Raw genomic sequence first — 19,319 nt, 5'->3', positions numbered from 1 at the left:
GCTCAATCTCTCATCTAGATTGGCCAAATCCAAACAAGATCTCATCAAAACAACAATCAATAGACAAGAATAGATAATCCAACAATCTAAGCATTTAGATCCAAAATAGAGATAAGATCATCACACTAGTATCATACAATCACACAATCCAAATCCCTAGATTAAACTAGCCACTCATGATATGAAATCCAAGACAAAAGCTAATTTAATCCAAGAACAAGATAACAAAATATAATAGAAATGAAATAGAGATCACCTAGAGTGAAGTAATCCTTCAATCCAAGCTTGTTGTCTTGCTACAATGGAGATTTATCTAAACTAAGAAATGAAAAACTAAGAAAATGGAGAAAGTTCTCCAAAGGAAAAACTAAGGAAAGGAAAACTAAAATTCTGGGGACCTCCTTTGAAAATCTATCAAAGGGGTTTAAATAGTCTCCGAAAAAGCAACCCTAGTCAATTTTGGCGCAATGCAGTCTCCAAGTCTGCTCACACGCGTGTGAGTGTGCCTGGGAGGCTACTTGATTATTTCCACGCACGCTCACACGCGTGTAGCCATCCACTTGGGTCCTCCGGGGCTCCGATCTTGCCTGGTTCGCTCTTTAAGCTCAACTTTTGCTCCTATTTGCTCCCGGGGCTCCTGTTTCACCTTCTTTAGGCTAAAAGTAGCTTTCGTGTGTTGGTTAGTGATTTTCAAGCATTTATGAGCACAATTCATCATGCAAGGATGCTATAAACGTGACAAAACACCCTAATATGTACTTGATTTAAGGGTATCTCGGAGGCTATCAGACTCATTCTACCAAGAATTATTCCACCAACAGTTCTCAACTCAGGAAATGAACACAGTATATATGCTCAGACAATAGCCAAGGAATAAACCCACAATACTAACTCAACAAATCAAGATAAATGAACCAAATGACATGAATAAATTCTCCATAACCAAGGTGAAATACTCAACAACATATTCAAGACATGTTCCAAAATCAGGAATGAATCAACAAGACAACAGATCACAAAATAGCTATTGGAAACAGAACCAGGAGTACACTAGCAGAACAGCCTGGCGGAATACCCTGTACTGCCACACTCCACCGCACGAAGGGGCGAATCCCCCCAACGGATCGCCACACTCCGTCGCACCATACCGCCGTTACACATACGAAACAAACTGGCGGGACACATTATACCGCCGGCGTGCACCGCAAGTGCACTCTCAACGCACCAAAATCCCAGACAGAATAAAATACACGATGAACCAATCCAGAATATGAAATATGCTCAGAATACACATATTACACATCTCAGCAGCCAAATAAAGCATGGAATCCATAACAAGAATTATTCATACTCATCTAGATACAAAGGATAATGAACACAAGTCCAATAATCCACAATATAGGTTCACAAGTCATAAAAACAAAGTTATAACCCCAAGAAATTCACAGGATTCAAAACACCAAGTAATATACATACATACACGGATGATTACCTCTTGAAGCTCATTAATCCAATAGCAAGCACCACTCCTAAGCTTGGCTCAAAAGCAAGTCCATAATAATGAACCTGTGAATTAATCAATTCTAATATGATCACTAACTACTACCAATAATAACGATATTAATATTCCTAATTGGTCTATTACAACCATCACCCGGGGTCCATAACAATCACTAATTGGACTAAGATCATTCTTAGGTATTAATAATGGTCAATATTACCTAAGTTCTAATCAATACGATCATTGATTAATAATAACCCAAATAATCCACTCAATAGATAATAAATAACTCCTCATTTAATTACAAACCTCCTATTTGATAGCCAATGATTAAATACTCATTCCTTAATAATAATATAACACCTAACCAACTGGGCTTAGGTACAAGGATTAATTACTAACCATAACCCATTAACCATAATCCATAATAACATGCTAATGACCATACTAATTACTAATTAGGCTAAAATAATAATAACAAATCCTAAGCTTAACAATTAGTCTATATTACCTTGATGCTAATCATTCTTGAATCTGCCCAAAACAGGATCAGACCGCTATGCTCAATGCGTCGCCAAAGGAGCTTCACCGCTGCCGTCTACGTTGAGGAAGGCTGTACGCCGATCACTATTACTCCAAAGCTTAGCCGCCATTGCTGGGAAGGGAGATCGCCAATGTCGAGCTCCGCTACAGCCGTCGTACCGCATCGCCGAAGAGGGTGAGGAGGACCGTATGTCGCTGTCGGAACAGGGGAGCTGTGGCGCCGGAATGCAGTCATTACCGTCGACCACCGTCACTGTTGCTGCTTCCCTCTACTGCTGCCGCACTCGCCACTATTCGGAAACCGGTACGAGGAGGAAAGGGTGAGAGAACGAAGGAAGAAGGAGTTGCTGGGTCGCCGTCCGTCTTGCTGCCGCCGGAAGCAGAGCTCGTCGCTCATGGAGGTGGCCGGCGTTGTTCAGACGGCTGCTCTTACCTGGCCGTCGTCGAGCGGGAGGCTACCAATGTCTTCGTCCAAGAGAAATGAGAGAGGGAAGAGATGAAAGCTCGTCGCCGCCGCCGTAATCCTTCATTGTTGTTGCTTGGAGCTTGATGGCCGTTTAGTCGAGAGGGAGAGATGAGAAACAGAGGGTGTGAAGGGGTGGGGGGGGGGGGCGGATTTGGCTGCTGATCACATAGGTTACCATATTTAGAAGCTACTATTTATAGCTAGGTTAAGTTTCCATTTTGGGCTATGTCAGTTATGGAAGTTGGGTCAACTTGGGTTCAAGGCTAAAATACATATACATATATGTACATATTTTCATTTGGGCTTAGAAGAATTCTAGGAAATAAGGATTGAGCTTAAGGGTAATTTATTGGGTCCATAGCCCTATAAGAAAAATCATATAGATTATGGGCTTAGAAAGAATATTTGAGTGCTCAAATAGTAATTTATAAACATAGCTCATCTATAGCCCATTATGAAATAATTAGCTTTATAATTATTTTACTAAAATAATTAATGATCAAGAACTAAGCCCTTATTTAAATATTATATTTAAAATAATATTAGGAGAATGCGGGGTATTATAGTCAAGCCCATGGAGGAGACATAGGACAAAATACTAGACTCCGCTCGGACAGATCGAGTGGTAAAGATCGGTACCGGCTTAGCCCTTATACTGAAAGACCAGTTAGTAGACATGATCCTCCGCTTCAACATGGTGTTTGCATAGGAACCTTAGGACACGCCAGGCATAAACAAAAATATCATAACCCACAAATTGGTTATAGATCCCAACAGGAGGCCGATACACTAAAGGAAGAGATATCTCTCAGCAGAACGGAGGGACTTTATGAAGAAGGAAGTAGTTGCATTGTTGCATGTAGGACACATTAATGAAATATATTACCCAGAGTGGCTAAGAAACGTGGTCTTGGCTCCTAAAGGTTCTACTTGGACTCTTAGAGGATGTGTGTTGACTAGACGTACCTCAACGGAGCCTGCCCCATCAACCAATTTCCATTACCAAACATTGACCAGGTGGTGGATGAAACAGCAGGCTGCAAGCATATGAGTTTCATGGATGCGTTTGTTGGCCCCGAAAGAGGTGAAAGCCTAGGGGGAGTGGGGGGTGAATAAACTTTCAAAACTTCTAACTTTTCTAGATTAAATTGGATTTTAAAAGTCAAGAGTATAATCAGATTGCGCTACATCATCAGAGCTTTATTCCCATTCTGACTTTTGGACTTGTAAGAAACTATTAAATTTCCTTCTCAATTGATTTCACTTTATGTCAACTGGTTTTCAAATAACTTCAGCTGTAGGTTGACTACTTGAGTTACACTTAGTGACACCTGATGGGTGTCGAAACCAACAAATAATAAATACTTACTCTTATGAATTGTAATAGCGATGAGTAAGGTCGTATCCACAGAGACTAGTTAGACTTATTTTTAGCAATAGATTAAATAAATAATGAGATAAGAATAGAAACTTAAATAGTAAAAATGGAAAATGGAAAATAATATCAAATAGCAAATAATTATCAAGTAAATGTCAATAGCAAAAGGTATCCAACCCAAGGCATAATATCAGTTTAATTCTAACAAGACAGATATTTATATGCAAGCCAAACTAACTTTACTCTTTACTAGATTGGTTATGGTTATTAACAAGCTCTAACAACATGTCTTTCCTTACTTCGTCGGTAATTAAAACAAGCTCTTTAATTACTTCTCTAGCTAATAAACAACCCTAAACAAGCTCTTAGGATTTAATTTACTACCAGCATTATCGAATTAGAAAGACTACCAATCCTAGCCAACAAACTCATAAGCTCGGTTCATTTAAGCTAGACTATATATCTCCATAACACAAAACGAAAATCAGTTATAATCAAATTGTGCTATTTGCTACTAACATCAAAACACTTAAACAATTACGGATTCAAGGTTCTGACTAGCAATTTAATAACTTGATAATTGAATAATGGGCCCTATTGCAACAATTAACCAAGCATTAATTCATATATATTAATATAACAAAAGATATATAGATAATAAAGCGCAAATAATAATTTAGGCTAAATAAAGCTTACTGGTCTTGTAGAATCAAACTTCCATAATCCTTGAATTGGAAAAATAAATACTCAGCAGGACATTGTAGGGAGTATTTACAAAGTAAATAAGATTCTTTGTACAAAACTTGATGATTTTTACTACTGAATTCCACACCTATTTATACTAATTCGGGATCAATTTCGTCCGTACATTCATAGGAGCAGCTTGCGGTCGAAATCGTAGTAATTACAGTGTCCACACACGTCACACGCCGCAACAGTGCGCATCGTTGCTCGCCGCATGTAGCCGAATTCTTCACTCGTCCGAATCCATGAAATTGCTGCCGTCTTTGTAGTTGCAAAACACAAAAACAAAAAAAATTAAAATAAAACTAAAAATGAAGTAAAGGTTAATTCGTTGGCTGCCGAACTAATAAAATAATTAAAATTTATTCAATGGGCCAACTAATTATATTCCACTATCAACTTAATTTTAGTCTTACACTTAATAATAAAATAACAAAATATCAACATACAATTCTAATGGCTCAAAATAATTATTAAACTTAATTATTAAAATAATTATTTTATTAGTACCAAATATAAAATAAAGCTCAAAATAAATATAATATTAAATAAATAAAATTACTTTATTATAAAAATTAATTTAAATTAAGTATAAAAATAGTGCTTATCAAAATTCCTCACACTAATCATTTGCTTGTCCTCAAGCAAAAACATTATTTAAAAAAATATAAATATATAAACTCATAACACTTCATGAACATTGGTCTGAAACACATTATAAATAATTAGCAAGCAATTTATTTGAAAATGGAGTAAACTAAATAACCAAGCCCTCACGGGTATATCGCTCGTCGCTCAAAAGTGTTTGAAGGGTGTATAAATTTCACTCAAATCAATTCCTATAGAAATGCTCTACCATAGGCTTGCATATCTTCTCATTCTTCACTACAAGATAACATGCATGACCAAATCATAAGGACTTTCTCCAAGGTTGTAATGGGGCTTAGGGCAAATGGTAGGAATTATTTGGAAAAGTAGTTCAAAAAGCCTTCAAAATTAGAGGAGCATGATTGAATGAACTAACTCAAAAATAAAGACCAAATGAGCCCAATCACTCTTGTTATTTTGATATTTCAACTCCAACCGAATAAACTATCACATCCCCATATGACCACAAACTATTCATATCTTATTCAGCAGGACTGTACTACTAATAACAACCAAAAATGATAATTTCATTTTCTCATTTTCTCTTTTTTTGTACTGTTACTTTTCGTTTTTTTTTTCTTTTGATTATTATTATTTTTTTTTTGTAGAAGAAGAAAGACACTTCCAATCACGCATTTCACCCTCTTTAGCTTAGAAACAACCTCAAATGGAAACAACTATATGAACTCATTTTCTTTTTGAAAATACCAACCAAAAAGCTCGTAGTATTCCAATGACAATTTCCTTATTCTCACTCATACAGACACTTTTGTCAACATCTTTCCACACACTCAATCCCTATGCATTTACCCAATCAAAGCTCCCCTAATCATCTAGGCAAGGTTAAGGAAATTAATTTCAGGTATGAGGCTTATTATAATGTGGCTCAATAAGAACAAAAATACTGTTGACAGGCTCAAAGTGGGTGACAAAGGAAAATATTACGGTATGAACATGCTATTTGGCTAGTGAGGCTAAAAATCAAAGATGGCCTTAATCATATTAAACTCATGCATGAATCAAATTAGCTTTAAAGAGAATCAAGGCAAGTTCTAGAGATACAAGTCCATGGAAGATATCACACAAGAATTAAAATAATTGGACTGAAGTGTCAGTCAAAGGCTCAAATATCTCATAGATTCATGCTTGGTTAGTTTAGCCACCACCATATCAAACAAAATACTAACTAAATACTCATAATATGCAAGACCAATTATTCAATTATGTTATGAATTTTAGTAAAAATACTATTATTTTTTTGGAAAAATTTTAGCAGAAAAAGAAAGAATTTTTTTTTTCAAATTGACGAGAAGAAAATAATCATATCCCCTCCCCACACTTATTCTCAACATTGTCCTCAATGCTTAATAGAATGTAAAGATAAGAGAAAAATTAATAAAAATGTAAAACAAATAGAGGGAAGAGTAGAATAAACTCCCTTTGGGTTGCCTCCCAAGTAGCGCCTTTCTTTAACGTCTTTAGCTAGACGCCATTTTCTTCCAAACACATTCTCAAAGTTAGGATTTCTATGCAACGCAACACTCGGTTTATCACCACCAGTCAAATGACAATTATCTTCTGGCAATAAAATATCCACAACAAAAACAGATGACATGCCATTCAGATGTTTCATGGTAGTATTAAATATATCAAATTTAACAATGTCACCATCAAACTCCATTGTCAATATACCATCATGCACATCAATTTTAGTTTTAGATGTTTTCAAAAATGGCCTTCCTAATAAGATCAATGAGGAATTGGGAGAATTGTCTTCTTCTATATCCAACACATAAAAATCAGCAGGAAAGATTAACCCATCAACTTGTACTAAAATATCTTTTAAAACCCCCACAGGATAAACATGCGATCTATCAGCAAGTTGAACAATTACACCAGTTTCTTTTAAGGAGCCAACATTTAAAGATGAATAAACAGATAAGGGCATGACATTGATTGAAGTTCCTAGATCTAACATTGCTTTTTCAACATTAACATTTCGAATTTTACAAGGGATAGTGAACATACCTGGATCTTTGCATTTGGGAGGTAATTTTTTCTGAAGGATAGCTGAAACATTTTCTCCCATACTTACCATTTCATTGCCTTTCAATTTTCTTTTGTTTGTGCGCAACTCCTTGAGAAAATTAGCATATCGAGGAATTTGTTTAATAGCATCAAGTAAAGGAATATTTACCTCGACCTTTCGAAATGTCTCTAGAATTTCTTTTTCTTCTTCGGCGTTCTTGGATTTGACCAACCTACTAGGAAAAGGAGGAGGAATTACAAAAGACTTTGGATGTTCTTTGATAGGTTTTTGATCATTTTGAGGTTGGTGGACCTCTTTTCAGTTTCTTCATCCCGGTTGGGTGTTTTTCTCACTTGAGTATGTTCTTCCAACTCTTTTCCACTTCTCAGGGTAATTGCACTCACATTTTGCTTTGGATTAACAATAGTTTGTGAGGGTAACTTCCCTTGAGATTCCAATCTACTCACAGTAGATGCTAGTTGGCTCATTTGACTTTCTAAGCGTTGAATACTTGTTCTTGTTTCTTGCTGAAATTGTTGTGTCTGTTGCTGAAATTGTTGTGTTTGTTGCTGAAATTGTTGTGTGTTAATGGAAAGTGACTTAACGATATCTTCGAATGACATACTTGAATTAGAAGATGTTTGTTGTGAAGATGAAGGTTGTTCTTAAATGGGTTGTCTAGGCTGAAATTGTGGAAATTGTGGACGTGGCTTGTAGCTGAAATTTGGATGATCCCTCCATCCTAGATTGTATGTATTTGAATACGGATCATAATTTCTTTGTGGTTGGCCTGGAAAGTCTCCAATTGCATTAGCTTGCTCATAATAATCATATTGAAGTGTCGGACACATGTCTGTTTGGTGTCCAGTAGCGGCACATATCCCACAAGCTTTTACCTGATGTGTACCTCCTAGAGCTAACTGTTGAACAAGAGTAGTTAAGTGAGATACTTGATTCTCAAGGGAAGAAATGTTTACCTCATTCACTCTTCTAGAAGGTGTGTCCTGTCTACATCCAAATTGTTGTGAATTGGCAGCCATTATGGATATCAAATCTCTAGCTTCACGAGGAGTTTTGTTCACTATAGCACCTCCACTAGCTGCATCCATCATCTTTCTTTCCATGGGCAACAATCCCTCATATAAGTATTGAATTAGGAGCTGTTCAGAAACTCCATGTTGAGGGCAACTTGCACACAATTGCTTGAAACATTCCCAATACTCGTGGAGAGTCTCTGTATCTCTTTGTTTGATGCCACATATTTCCCTTCTAATGCTGGCAGCTCGTGATGCTGGGAAAAACTTTTCAAGAAATAATCTTACCATTTCGGCCCATGTGTTGATTGAGCCTGAAGAAAGGTAAAATAACCAATCCTTTGCTCTATCGGCTAATGAGAATGGGAAAGCACGTAGTTTGATTTGATCTTCCGTCACTCTTTGCGGTTTAAAGCTCGAACACACCACGTGGAACTCTTTCAGGTGCTTATGTGGATCTTCATTTTCAAGACCACGGAATGTTGGGAGTAGTTGAATCAAACCTGACCTTAATTCAAAACCAACCTCTAAGGCAGGATGTTGAATACAAAGGGATTGTTGATTTAGATTTGGTGCAGAAAGCTCCCTTAAAGTTCTTTGTTCTTCAGCCACTACTTGATTTTCGGCCATTGTTTGCTCTTTTTCGGAATCACAACAAGATGCAATTGATTCAGTTATGGTAGTTGATTGAACAAATGTTGAAGAAACCACTTTGTTTTTACGCAATCTAGTCTCCTTCCTTAACTTTTTTTGCAGTCTTCTCGATCTCAGGATCGTATTGCAATTGACCCGTACGAGAAGAACGTGGCATAAAAATAAATCTAATTGACACCAACCCCTGGCAACGGCGCCAAAAATTTGATGGGTGTCGAAACCAACAAATAATAAATACTTACTCTTATGAATTGTAATAGCGATGAGTAAGGTCGTATCCACAGAGACTGGTTAGACTTATTTTTAGCAATAGATTAAATAAATAATGAGATAAGAATAGAAACTTAAATAGTAAAAATGGAAAATGGAAAATAATATCAAATAGCAAATAATTATCAAGTAAATGTCAATAGCAAAAGGTATCCAACCCAAGGCATAATATCAGTTTAATTCTAACAAGACAGATATTGATATGCAAGCCAAACTAACTTTACTCTTTACTAGATTGGTTATGGTTATTAACAAGCTCTAACAACCTGTCTTTCCTTACTTCGTCAGTAATTAAAAAAAGCTCTTTAATTACTTCTCTAGCTAATAAACAACCCTAAACAAGCTCTTAGGATTTAATTTACTACCAGCATTATCGAATTAGAAAGACTACCAATCCTAGCCAACAAACTCATAAGCTCGGTTCATTTAAGCTAGACTATATATCTCCATACCACAAAACGAAAATTAGTTATAATCAAATTGTGCTATTTGCTACTAACATCAAAACACTTAAACAATTACGGATTCAAGGTTCTGACTAGCAATTTAATAACTTGATAATTGAACAATGGGCCCTATTGCAACAATTAACCAAGCATTAATTCATATATATGAATATAACAGAAGATATATAGATAATAAAGCGCAAATAATAATTTAGGCTAAATAAAGCTTACTGGTCTTGTAGAATCAAACTTCCATAATCCTTGAATTGGAAACATAAGAACTCAGCAGGACATTGTAGGGAGTGTTTACAAAGTAAATAAGATTCTTTGTACAAAACTTGACGATTTTTACTACTGAATTCCACACCTATTTATACTAATTCGGGATCAATTTCGTCCGTACATTCATAGGAGCAGCTTGCGGTCGAAATCGTAGTAATTACAGTGTCCACACACGTCACACGCCGCAACAGTGCGCATCGTTGCTCGCCGCATGTAGCCGAATTCTTCGCTCGTCCGAATCCATGAAATTGCCGCCGTCTTTGTAGTTGCAAAACACAAAAACAAAACAAATTAAAATAAAACTAAAAATGAAGTAAAGGTTAATTCGTTGGCTGCTGAACTAATAAAATAATTAAAATTTATTCAATGGGCCAACTAATTATATTCCACTATCAACTTAATTTTAGTCTTACACTTAATAATAAAATAACAAAATATCAACATACAATTCTAATGGCTCAAAATAATCATTAAACTTAATTATTAAAATAATTATTTTATTAGTACCAAATATAAAATAAAGCTCAAAATAAATATAATATTAAATAAATAAAATTACTTTATTATAAAAATTAATTTAAATTAAGTATAAAAAATAGTGCTTATCAACACCACTGGGAAAACCCTAATTTGATTTAATTTGCAATCCCTGCGTGCGAGAGAGTCTCTTGTTGCAAATAATCCTAACTCCTTTCAACTTTATTCTATGATCTATAATATGTTGTTTTAATAATAAAATATGCATACACCAGCTTCCTACTAATATGTTTAGCCTCAATTGTTTGATGTGGCTATGGAATTCTGCTTTTTGTTAAACTAATATGCAAGCCTTCCCCCCTAAGAACTTGCATGTTCCTAAGATGTTCTTCTTATTTATCTTGCAACTTTTACATTCTACATCAAAATAGATTGTTAGCTCAAAACATATGTGTATACCATACCATAGACCGATGTCTGGAGTGCCCTTTGAGTCTCTGAGTATCTTTTTTGCTTCTTGCAAGTGTTCAACTTGAAATCTTGAACACTTTCCAATATTAAATGAGATATCAGGTCTACTGCCAGTGAGATACAGTGGAGTTTCTAAAATTCCTTGATATGCTATTGGGTCATCATTAAAGATGCATGTTCTTCTTTAGCGTAAAGGTTTCATCAAAATATATATCATCTTCTTCAGCTGATATGAGTTTTTAGCTATTAGTGATATATTTGCCGATTCAACTTTGTACTTGTTTCGTTTTCCCCATCATACGACTTGTTGGTATGTATCTTAGAACAACCACATTTGATAATTCATTCGTTCTCATACTAAGCGGTTCTCGATCTGTTCCTAGTGAATCAGTTGATCAAGGATTTTGATACCTAAGTCATCGACGGTTAGTTTTGTTGGGTTTATAGAATAGCCCTAGACCACTGTTAGGTGCTCGAGCCATTCTTCTTTCCCATTCAAGATCATAATAAAATGAAAATTTGTAAAACCATTTGGGTGCACTATTTTGAAAATTGTTTGAGGATTTTGGAAACCTTTGGTTCATCTGGGAAGTATACCTTCGCCATGTGATAAACCATAGCCCAATCATGGTAAGATGGATATAGTCTGCAAGCACCCATTCTCGGAGTTCTTCCCTTATTCCTAGAGAGTGGTGGAGAATATCCGTTGTTAGCATAAACAATTGATCTTTTAGCTTTGTGAATAAGTGGAATTGTGTTCTTTGGAACCCATCTTTGTTGATTTTGTTCAGTTGATCTACGATGTATGCTTTTGTTTCTGGAAGGTTTCCAACTTTTCCGTTGGCCTCCTCAGTTTTAAGCTTTCCCCCTCACTTGGTTATCTCTTAGGTTGCCGTTAAAACCTAAGACATTTCTGCAATGGTTGCCTCTATATACAAGCTAAGCTAGTATATACGTATGTTCCTCTACAATTTTATTTGTTGATTAGTTTCTTTTACAAACATAAGTGCTTTAGTAGTAGGATTAAGGGAGTTTGGAGAGAAAACCAAGTCTGGTTTTGTCTCCAGTTGGCTTTTGTATGGCTAGCAATTTATCCACTATTTTTGAGCTACTTGCATATGAGCCGAAAAGTGTTCTCAGCTTATCATCTCTTTCTTTGCTTAATTTGCATTCATTCGTAAGCCTAAGAGTTTCCATCATAAACTTCCTTAGCTTCTCGTCTATTTTGTGTAATCCTTCGAGCTCTTTTAGCAAGCTAGAGTTGTGAGTTTGAAGTTGATAATTCTTACTCTTTAAGGATTCATTCTTTTAGCAAGCTAGAGTTGTGAGTTTGAAGTTGATAATTCTTACTCTTTAAGGATTCAGCTATCTTGACTTACATTTGCATTGCTATATTATATTGATAGTTTGAAGTTGATAATTCTTACTCTTTAAGGATTCAGCTATCTTGACTTACATTTGCATTGCTATATTATATTGATAATTCTTACTCTTTAAGGATTCAGCTACCTTGACTTACATTTGCATTGCTATAGTGTCTTGATCTTATCCTGATTCTTACTCTTTAAGGATTCAGCTACCTTGACTTACATTTGCATTGCTATAGTGTCCCTCTCACTATCAACTCGATCTGACTCTTCTTCGTTGAGTCGAGTCGTAGTATCTATTCATAGATACTTTCTCAACCTACTGAAGCACAAAGAGCCAACGCCCCCACTGGGGATCGAACCTGTGACCTCTCACTTGGGAGGGCCATAGCTATGCCGCTTGACCACAAGATCTTTGGCAATAGTATTAAAAAAAAGTAGTAAATCCATTTCCGGAGGTTGATGGTACATCATTCATCAGTGCTACATCGGTAGGCTTGTCAATAACGGCCTCTTTTCTATCGAGTCTCTCTATTTCATACTCATGGTCCTTGATATATATGGTCCTTGTAAGATCTTTCAGTTTATCTCACATTGAGTATATTCTTTTTGCAACACAGATAGCTCACCCAAAAGCTTAATAAATTGGATCTCCATTTCTTCAATGGATTCCTTGGTTAGCATTTTAAAATTTTCAAATCTTTGAATAACAATACTAAGCTTATTTTCTCTAATATGTTCATTACCACTAGACAGCTCAGTGAGCTTATCCCACAGTTGCTTAGCTGATCTTGTAAAAGCCTTGAATTTGTTGAATGTTGTGGGATTGAACATCTGCACTATAACATTGATGGCTTGATTGTCTAAGTTAATCCTTAAAATGTGCAGTGACTACCATGTAGTTAATCCTTTGAATAGATGTCCAAGAGTCAATTGTAACTTGTCCCAGGGGTCTAAAATGTTTTGCAAAGAAAATCATATAATTTATTTTGTCAATATCACCCCAATATTTTCAAATTTTACATCATGTTAGCCCCCATTAGTTTCATAGCCCCATCAGCTTCCACCATTCCATTCAAGATACAATACATATCAGATATTTTAGAGAAAAAGGTATTAGCTGTCACATATAAGGACCCTGAAATTCTAATAGTCATATCATAGAAACACTTCAACAATTTGACCAAACTGTTCACAGACTCCAAATCCAGAAAATTTGGAATAGAATCACCTAGATAAGATTTAAAAGAATTATGTCTTCATAAGCTTCAAGCACTTTTTGGTATATCAGAGCAGACTGTAACATCAAATAGGTGGAATTCCACCTTGTTGGCACATCAAGACACATGGAAGATTTACTCTCAATTCCAATTAAGTCTGACAAATCCCTAAATTTATTCAACCTAGCAGGTGAGTTTTTGACATATCTAACAACCTCACTAACCCTCTTAACAACAGTATCACTTTCTTTTAGACCATCTTGCACCACCAAGTTCAGAATATGGGCAATGCATCTCATGTGAAGATATTTACTCTTCACATTAGATGATCCCCAAGACAACACTTTCCTTTTTAAAAAACTAAGTGCAGCATCATTTGATGAAGCATTATCTACTGCCACAGTAAACACATTCCTAAGCCCCCACTCTAGCAAAAAGTTTCAAGTGCTTTTGCAATATACTCACGCTTATGAGATGTAACAGGTACAAAAGAGATAATATTTTATGTAGCTTCCACTCTTCATCTATAAAATGTGCAGTGACTACCACGTAGTTAATCCTTTGAATAGATGTCCAAGAGTCAATTGTAATATTGACTCTTTGAGTGTTTCTCCTAAACAAGCACTTTAACTTCAATTTTTCTTCTTCATAAATGACATGGATGTCCCTACTAATTGTCCACCTAGATAGAATTTTAAACCTAGGACAAGCCTGTAACACCCCGTAATTTCGTTCAAGCCTTGAGTCCGGTAATTATTTCTATCGTGTAATTTATTTGATTTAATTGAGCTTCGTTCTTCTAATTGATATATATATATTTATTTCCTATTCGGAATTAATTAATTATTCTAAGGCCCAATTCTTGATTTAATTCCTATAAGGGATTTCTTTAAATTGGATCCTTATATTTCTTATAAGTAAGAATATTTGGTAATGACCCAATTTATTTATTTTTGAAGGACCAATTTCCTACTTACTAGTATTGTAATAAATAATGCAAGACCCATTCTTTATAAGAGCCCATTATTTATTCTAGTTACCCTAATATAATACATATACTATGTATGTAATGATTTTCCTATCCATATAAAAGAGCTTGTATTAACCCTTCCTACTCTTTTTCATTTCCCTGCAAAACATTTCCTTCCTACCCTATCATTCCTAAGAACCCTACAATATACACTATCCTCTATTCTTCAAGATTTAAGACCAAGATTACTCTTTTAGGATTTCTAGGGCTTGGGTAAGTGTTTATCTTTAGGAATATACCTCGTATCATCTTATTTTCATGATCTTTTTATAAGTTCTTATGGTGTTCTTTTGGGATCTTTCTTCGGGAAGATATGATCAAGTGGGTGGGAGTGGCTTGTGAAGAGGAAGGTGTTTGCTTGGTTTGAAGTTGTGCTACAAGAGGTAACCATCATGTCTCACTAAAACCTATTTTACACTCTTGATCTATGTATAATACTTGGTGATTTGGAATCCTGTGGAAATTTCTTGGTTAGCCTTTGTTCTTAATGATCTGTGAGTCTATTTTGATGGATTATTGAACTTGTGTTCTTGATCCTTTGCATCTTGATTCTTTGCATCTTGATGAGTATGAGCATTCATTGTTATGGATTCCATGTTTATTTGGCTTCTGAGATATGTAATTTGGGCAATCTGATCATATTTTTGCATTCTGGAAATGAACATTTCGTATTCTGATTCGAGTCTGGGAGTTGTGCGTTGGGATCACTCTTGCGGTGCACTCTAGCGGTATATTGTGTCCCGCTAGAGTCTTCCGCAAGTGTGTAGCGGTGGAGGATGGCGGAGGGAGGTCTTCTGCCAAGGGAGTCCGCCTCCTTCTTGCGGAGGAGAGTGGCGGAGCTAGGTGTTCCGCCACTGAGTTCCGCCAATTCATTTTGAATTCTGGTTCCAGTGGCTATTTTGTGATCTGTTGTCTTGTTGATTCGTCTTTGATTCTGGAACTTGTTTGGATATTTTGCTGAGTATTTCACTTTGGTTCTGGAGTTGTTATTCATGTCTTTTGATTCATTCTCTTGGTCTATTGGTTGGTTGAATCCTTGGTTATATTCTCTGAGTGTATGTTGTGTTCATAACTTGAGATGAACACTGTTGGTGGATAATTCTTGGGGTTGAGTCTGAGGTTGGATGTGGGGTTGTGAATCTCTGGGTACCTTTTTGGATTGTTGAGGGTGAGCTAACTGTGGGCAACCTTTACCTCTGTGATTGGGCATCTTTTGCCTCTGTGATTGTGCATCTTTTGCCTCTATGATTGGGCATCATTTGCCTCTGTGTATGGGCATCATTTGCCTCTGTAGTTACGGGCATCATTTGCCTCTGTGGTTACGGGCATCATTTGCCTATGTGGTTGGGCTTTATGCCTCTGTGTACTAACTTGGGTTTAGTGGTTGGTATGAGGGATAGTATTGTGGTTGGAGGGTAAGGTTTGGTGCTCATCTTTGGTATGATGTTTCTTTGGTTCCTTGTGGTTCTTTAGTTGAGTTGTATCTCGTTTGTTGTCCGTTATTCCTTGATATATTGCGGTTTGGTGGTTTCTTTGTGAGTAATCTGTTGAGGTTATGACTCAGTTGGTATTCCATTATAGACTTGTTGCCTTGTACATTCATATTGGATATTGGTTTTACTTGGAGAGTCCTTGGTTTATGGCTTATTCAGCGTGTTATTGTTGAGTCTCTGTTTTAATTGAAGAACAGTTCGTTGGTGTGTATATTCTATACGGGTGTGTAAACCTATTTACAAACTTATTATATATGTATGTTCTCACGAGTGTGAGTGGTGGTTGCTTAGCATTCTTTTGCTAATGGTTTTCTAAATGTTTTCCAAGTATGGAGTAGTCTAAGTCGTGAGCGTGCTAGAGCTATATCGTTATGATGCTTTGCTTAGACTAGATTATGTTTTAGACTCCTTTCGGGCCTGTGTGCCTATGTCTTGGATTATGTACCTTTGACTAGATTGTTACTATGATGTTTTGAGGATTTATGTTTTGGTTTTGGATAGCCTGTGCATGTAGGCTGTGTTTTTACCTAGATGTGGCATGATACCCTATAAGATTTAAATCGCTTCCGCTATAGTTTGAGTAGTTGTTGAGATATGCAGCTTTTATGTTTAAAGTTTTAGCTTTCTCAGCTTGTGAAAAGTTGGGGTGTCAGAAAGCCACTGCAATGAACCTCCTAAACCCTTGCCCCTCAACAAATATAAACTGGAAGTTCATCTATTATAATCATCTCTACCAAAGCTCTCTTAATGGTTTCTTGATTAAATACCCATGTCCCCAACTCTCCCACACTTGGTTCAGATGCATCAGTGCTAGTAACAGCTTGAAATGTAAGAAAAGACTGCCTAGTATCTTTAGAGTAAGGGTTTTTCATACAGCTAAGCATGTGGTTCCTTAAGGATGAAGTACCATGTTTTTTTTTTATTTACAATGATATATCTTTGCACAATAGATACACTTTGCTTGTATAGTAACACCATTACTATCGGAAATCCTTTGAAAATGATCCCAAACTCTTGACCTAGCATCAACCTGTTTCCTTTTCTTTGCAGAAACTTCAACAATAGGCAGCACAATTTGTTGAGTATATCTTTCAACAGTTCGGGCTTCCACCACACATTGAGCAGAAGAATTGGTAGGTTCACAACCAGTACTAGGCATACTGATATTGTCCATCTAAAAAAGTGGAACATTACCAGTACACATAGTTGGAACATTACCAGTACACATAGTAGGAGTTGGGAAATATAATACAAAATCTCAGACAGTCAACATTCACATTATATTTACAGAATCACAGTTGATACACATATTAATATTTAACAGTGTAGCACTAAGAAGTGCAACACAGTTCCATCAGACATTCATCAAATTATTAGAGACAACAAAGGCCTCTCATCTCTGAATGTTCATCATATGGACAACACATAGGCAGTTACGCACATATCATGTATTCAGGTAATTAGCTTCCACATTTCAGAGGCCAAATATCATTATATCCTCTAAACATTATATTTAAGGGTCCTCAATCCATAAACAAGAAAGATAACAGAGCTCATAATTTAGTGCTTCCACCAAAACATTTTTCATAATATATCACAACTTCACAAATCACAACTCAAAATTTCAAACAGTTAGACCTCATTACATAAAGTCATAAACTGATAAAAAAGAAAGACAATAGAGTTACGAAGATCATCATTTAGTGCTTCCACCACAACATTTTTCATAATATATATAAGAACTTAGAAATCAGAATTCAAAATATATCACAAGTTCACAACTCAGAATCTCAGATAGTTAAATTATATCACATAATTCACATTATAATGAATAAATCAAAAAGTAAAAATAACTAGGTTGGCGATTTACTTATTTTCTCACACAATTTCCCTGGATAACAAGGGCCTTCAAAAGTTCAACTCCTTCAAGGAATCGACAATCAACTCCTTCAATTTCCACTGTCACCACCAGTTTGAGACCACCGTCCAAGCGTCCACCAGACCACCAGTGAGTCCGTCAACAAGCTTTGGGCAAGACCACCACAGAATCACAGAGAGTCAAGCCTCAAGAATGAAGAGTCAAGAGATGAAGGGACTTTTGGGACTCAGCAAGTCAGGGACTAAGAGCCTCACACTGTGATACCCCGAATTTAATTCAAGCCTTGAACTCCGGTAATATTCCTACCGTGTGATTAATTTTATTAATTGGGCTCCGTTTCTTTAAATAGGGATATATTTCATACTCTAATTTAATTAATTAATAAGAGGGCCCAATTCCTTGAATTAATCTTGTGAGGGATTTTCCATTTGGGTCTTTTTGTAACCCCTCGTCTTTCCGATAAGTCTAAGGGTCGGAAAATATATCTTTAGGCTATGACATTCATAAGATGATCTCCCGATATGTCAAGGGAATTTTTATACGGAGGTATAGTTGTCATTAAGCTGCGATCGTTCGTGCCGGTCACGAACCGTAAAATTTTCGAGGACGAATTTTCAGCTCGGATTTCCTTAAAAAATTGATGATTAGGCATGTTATGACTAAGTATGAACTTACTGCTTAGTTAAGTTGAAATTGGATGAGCTATAAGGGTCGAAATTTATTTCTGATCGTACACCGCGAAATTTCCGCAGTGTACCGAACCTAGCCCATTTTGGAGCTTTTGACTGGAATAAATTTGTGGTTTCGAAAATTATTCTTTCTGGATTATTTTCCACCGAAACTTTATCTGTTTGGACCACAACTGATATGTTGTGGAGATATTTTATTATTTTATTTTTTTTTTCCTAAAGCTTATCCCATAAGTTGGGATTAAATATAAAAGGAATTTTTTTTCCCTTTTCTTCCCCAAATGCCAAAAAGAGAGAGAGAGAGGTGTGATCATCTTCCACCATTTTTTCTTCCAAAGTTCCATAGCCAAATCCTTCTAAACTTCCAATTTATTCGGTAAGTTTTCGATATTATTCGGTAGAAAGCTTTGTAATCCTTCCTAGGTTATGAATCTATGTTTAATTTCTTGATACATGATGTTATGGTGTTGATTTTGAACCTAGGTTTTAAGGTGAAAATTGGGGAAAGGATCCAAAATTGCTTCCTAAGGTGTTAGAAATCCTTTACAAGGTAAGGAATTCCCTTAAGTTGGAATTAGTCACTTGAATTTGGATAATTGATTTTGGTTGAAATATGGTGTTTTTGGAGCTTTGGGAATATTTTTGTATACATGTTCATAGCTTGGATATGCTTGTATATGTTGTATTTATGTTCATAT

General features: G+C 36.0%; 1 long non-coding RNA gene and 1 pseudogene across 2 annotated transcripts; both read right to left on the bottom strand.

The window, feature by feature from the left end:
- Nucleotides 1-627: 627 nt before the first annotated feature.
- Nucleotides 628-3,864, bottom strand: LOC116027746. 2 transcript variants are annotated; one of them, XR_004099993.1, is made up of 3 exons: nucleotides 2,013-3,864; nucleotides 1,493-1,566; nucleotides 628-656 (listed from the first exon to the last, which is right to left on the bottom strand). It is a non-coding gene; the product is annotated as an uncharacterized LOC116027746 (long non-coding RNA). The 2 variants fall into 2 exon arrangements; XR_004099992.1 differs by lacking the exon at nucleotides 628-656 and having other exon boundaries at nucleotides 1,028-1,566.
- A 2,773-nt stretch (nucleotides 3,865-6,637) lies between these two features.
- On the bottom strand, nucleotides 6,638-8,973 carry LOC116026997 (annotated as a pseudogene).
- Between the last annotated feature and the right edge of the window lie 10,346 nt (nucleotides 8,974-19,319).

The sequence above is a fragment of the Ipomoea triloba genome, chromosome 8 (assembly GCF_003576645.1).
Source record: "Ipomoea triloba cultivar NCNSP0323 chromosome 8, ASM357664v1".
Lineage (NCBI taxonomy): Eukaryota > Viridiplantae > Streptophyta > Magnoliopsida > Solanales > Convolvulaceae > Ipomoea > Ipomoea triloba.
This window is presented reverse-complemented; position numbering and strand designations above follow the sequence as displayed.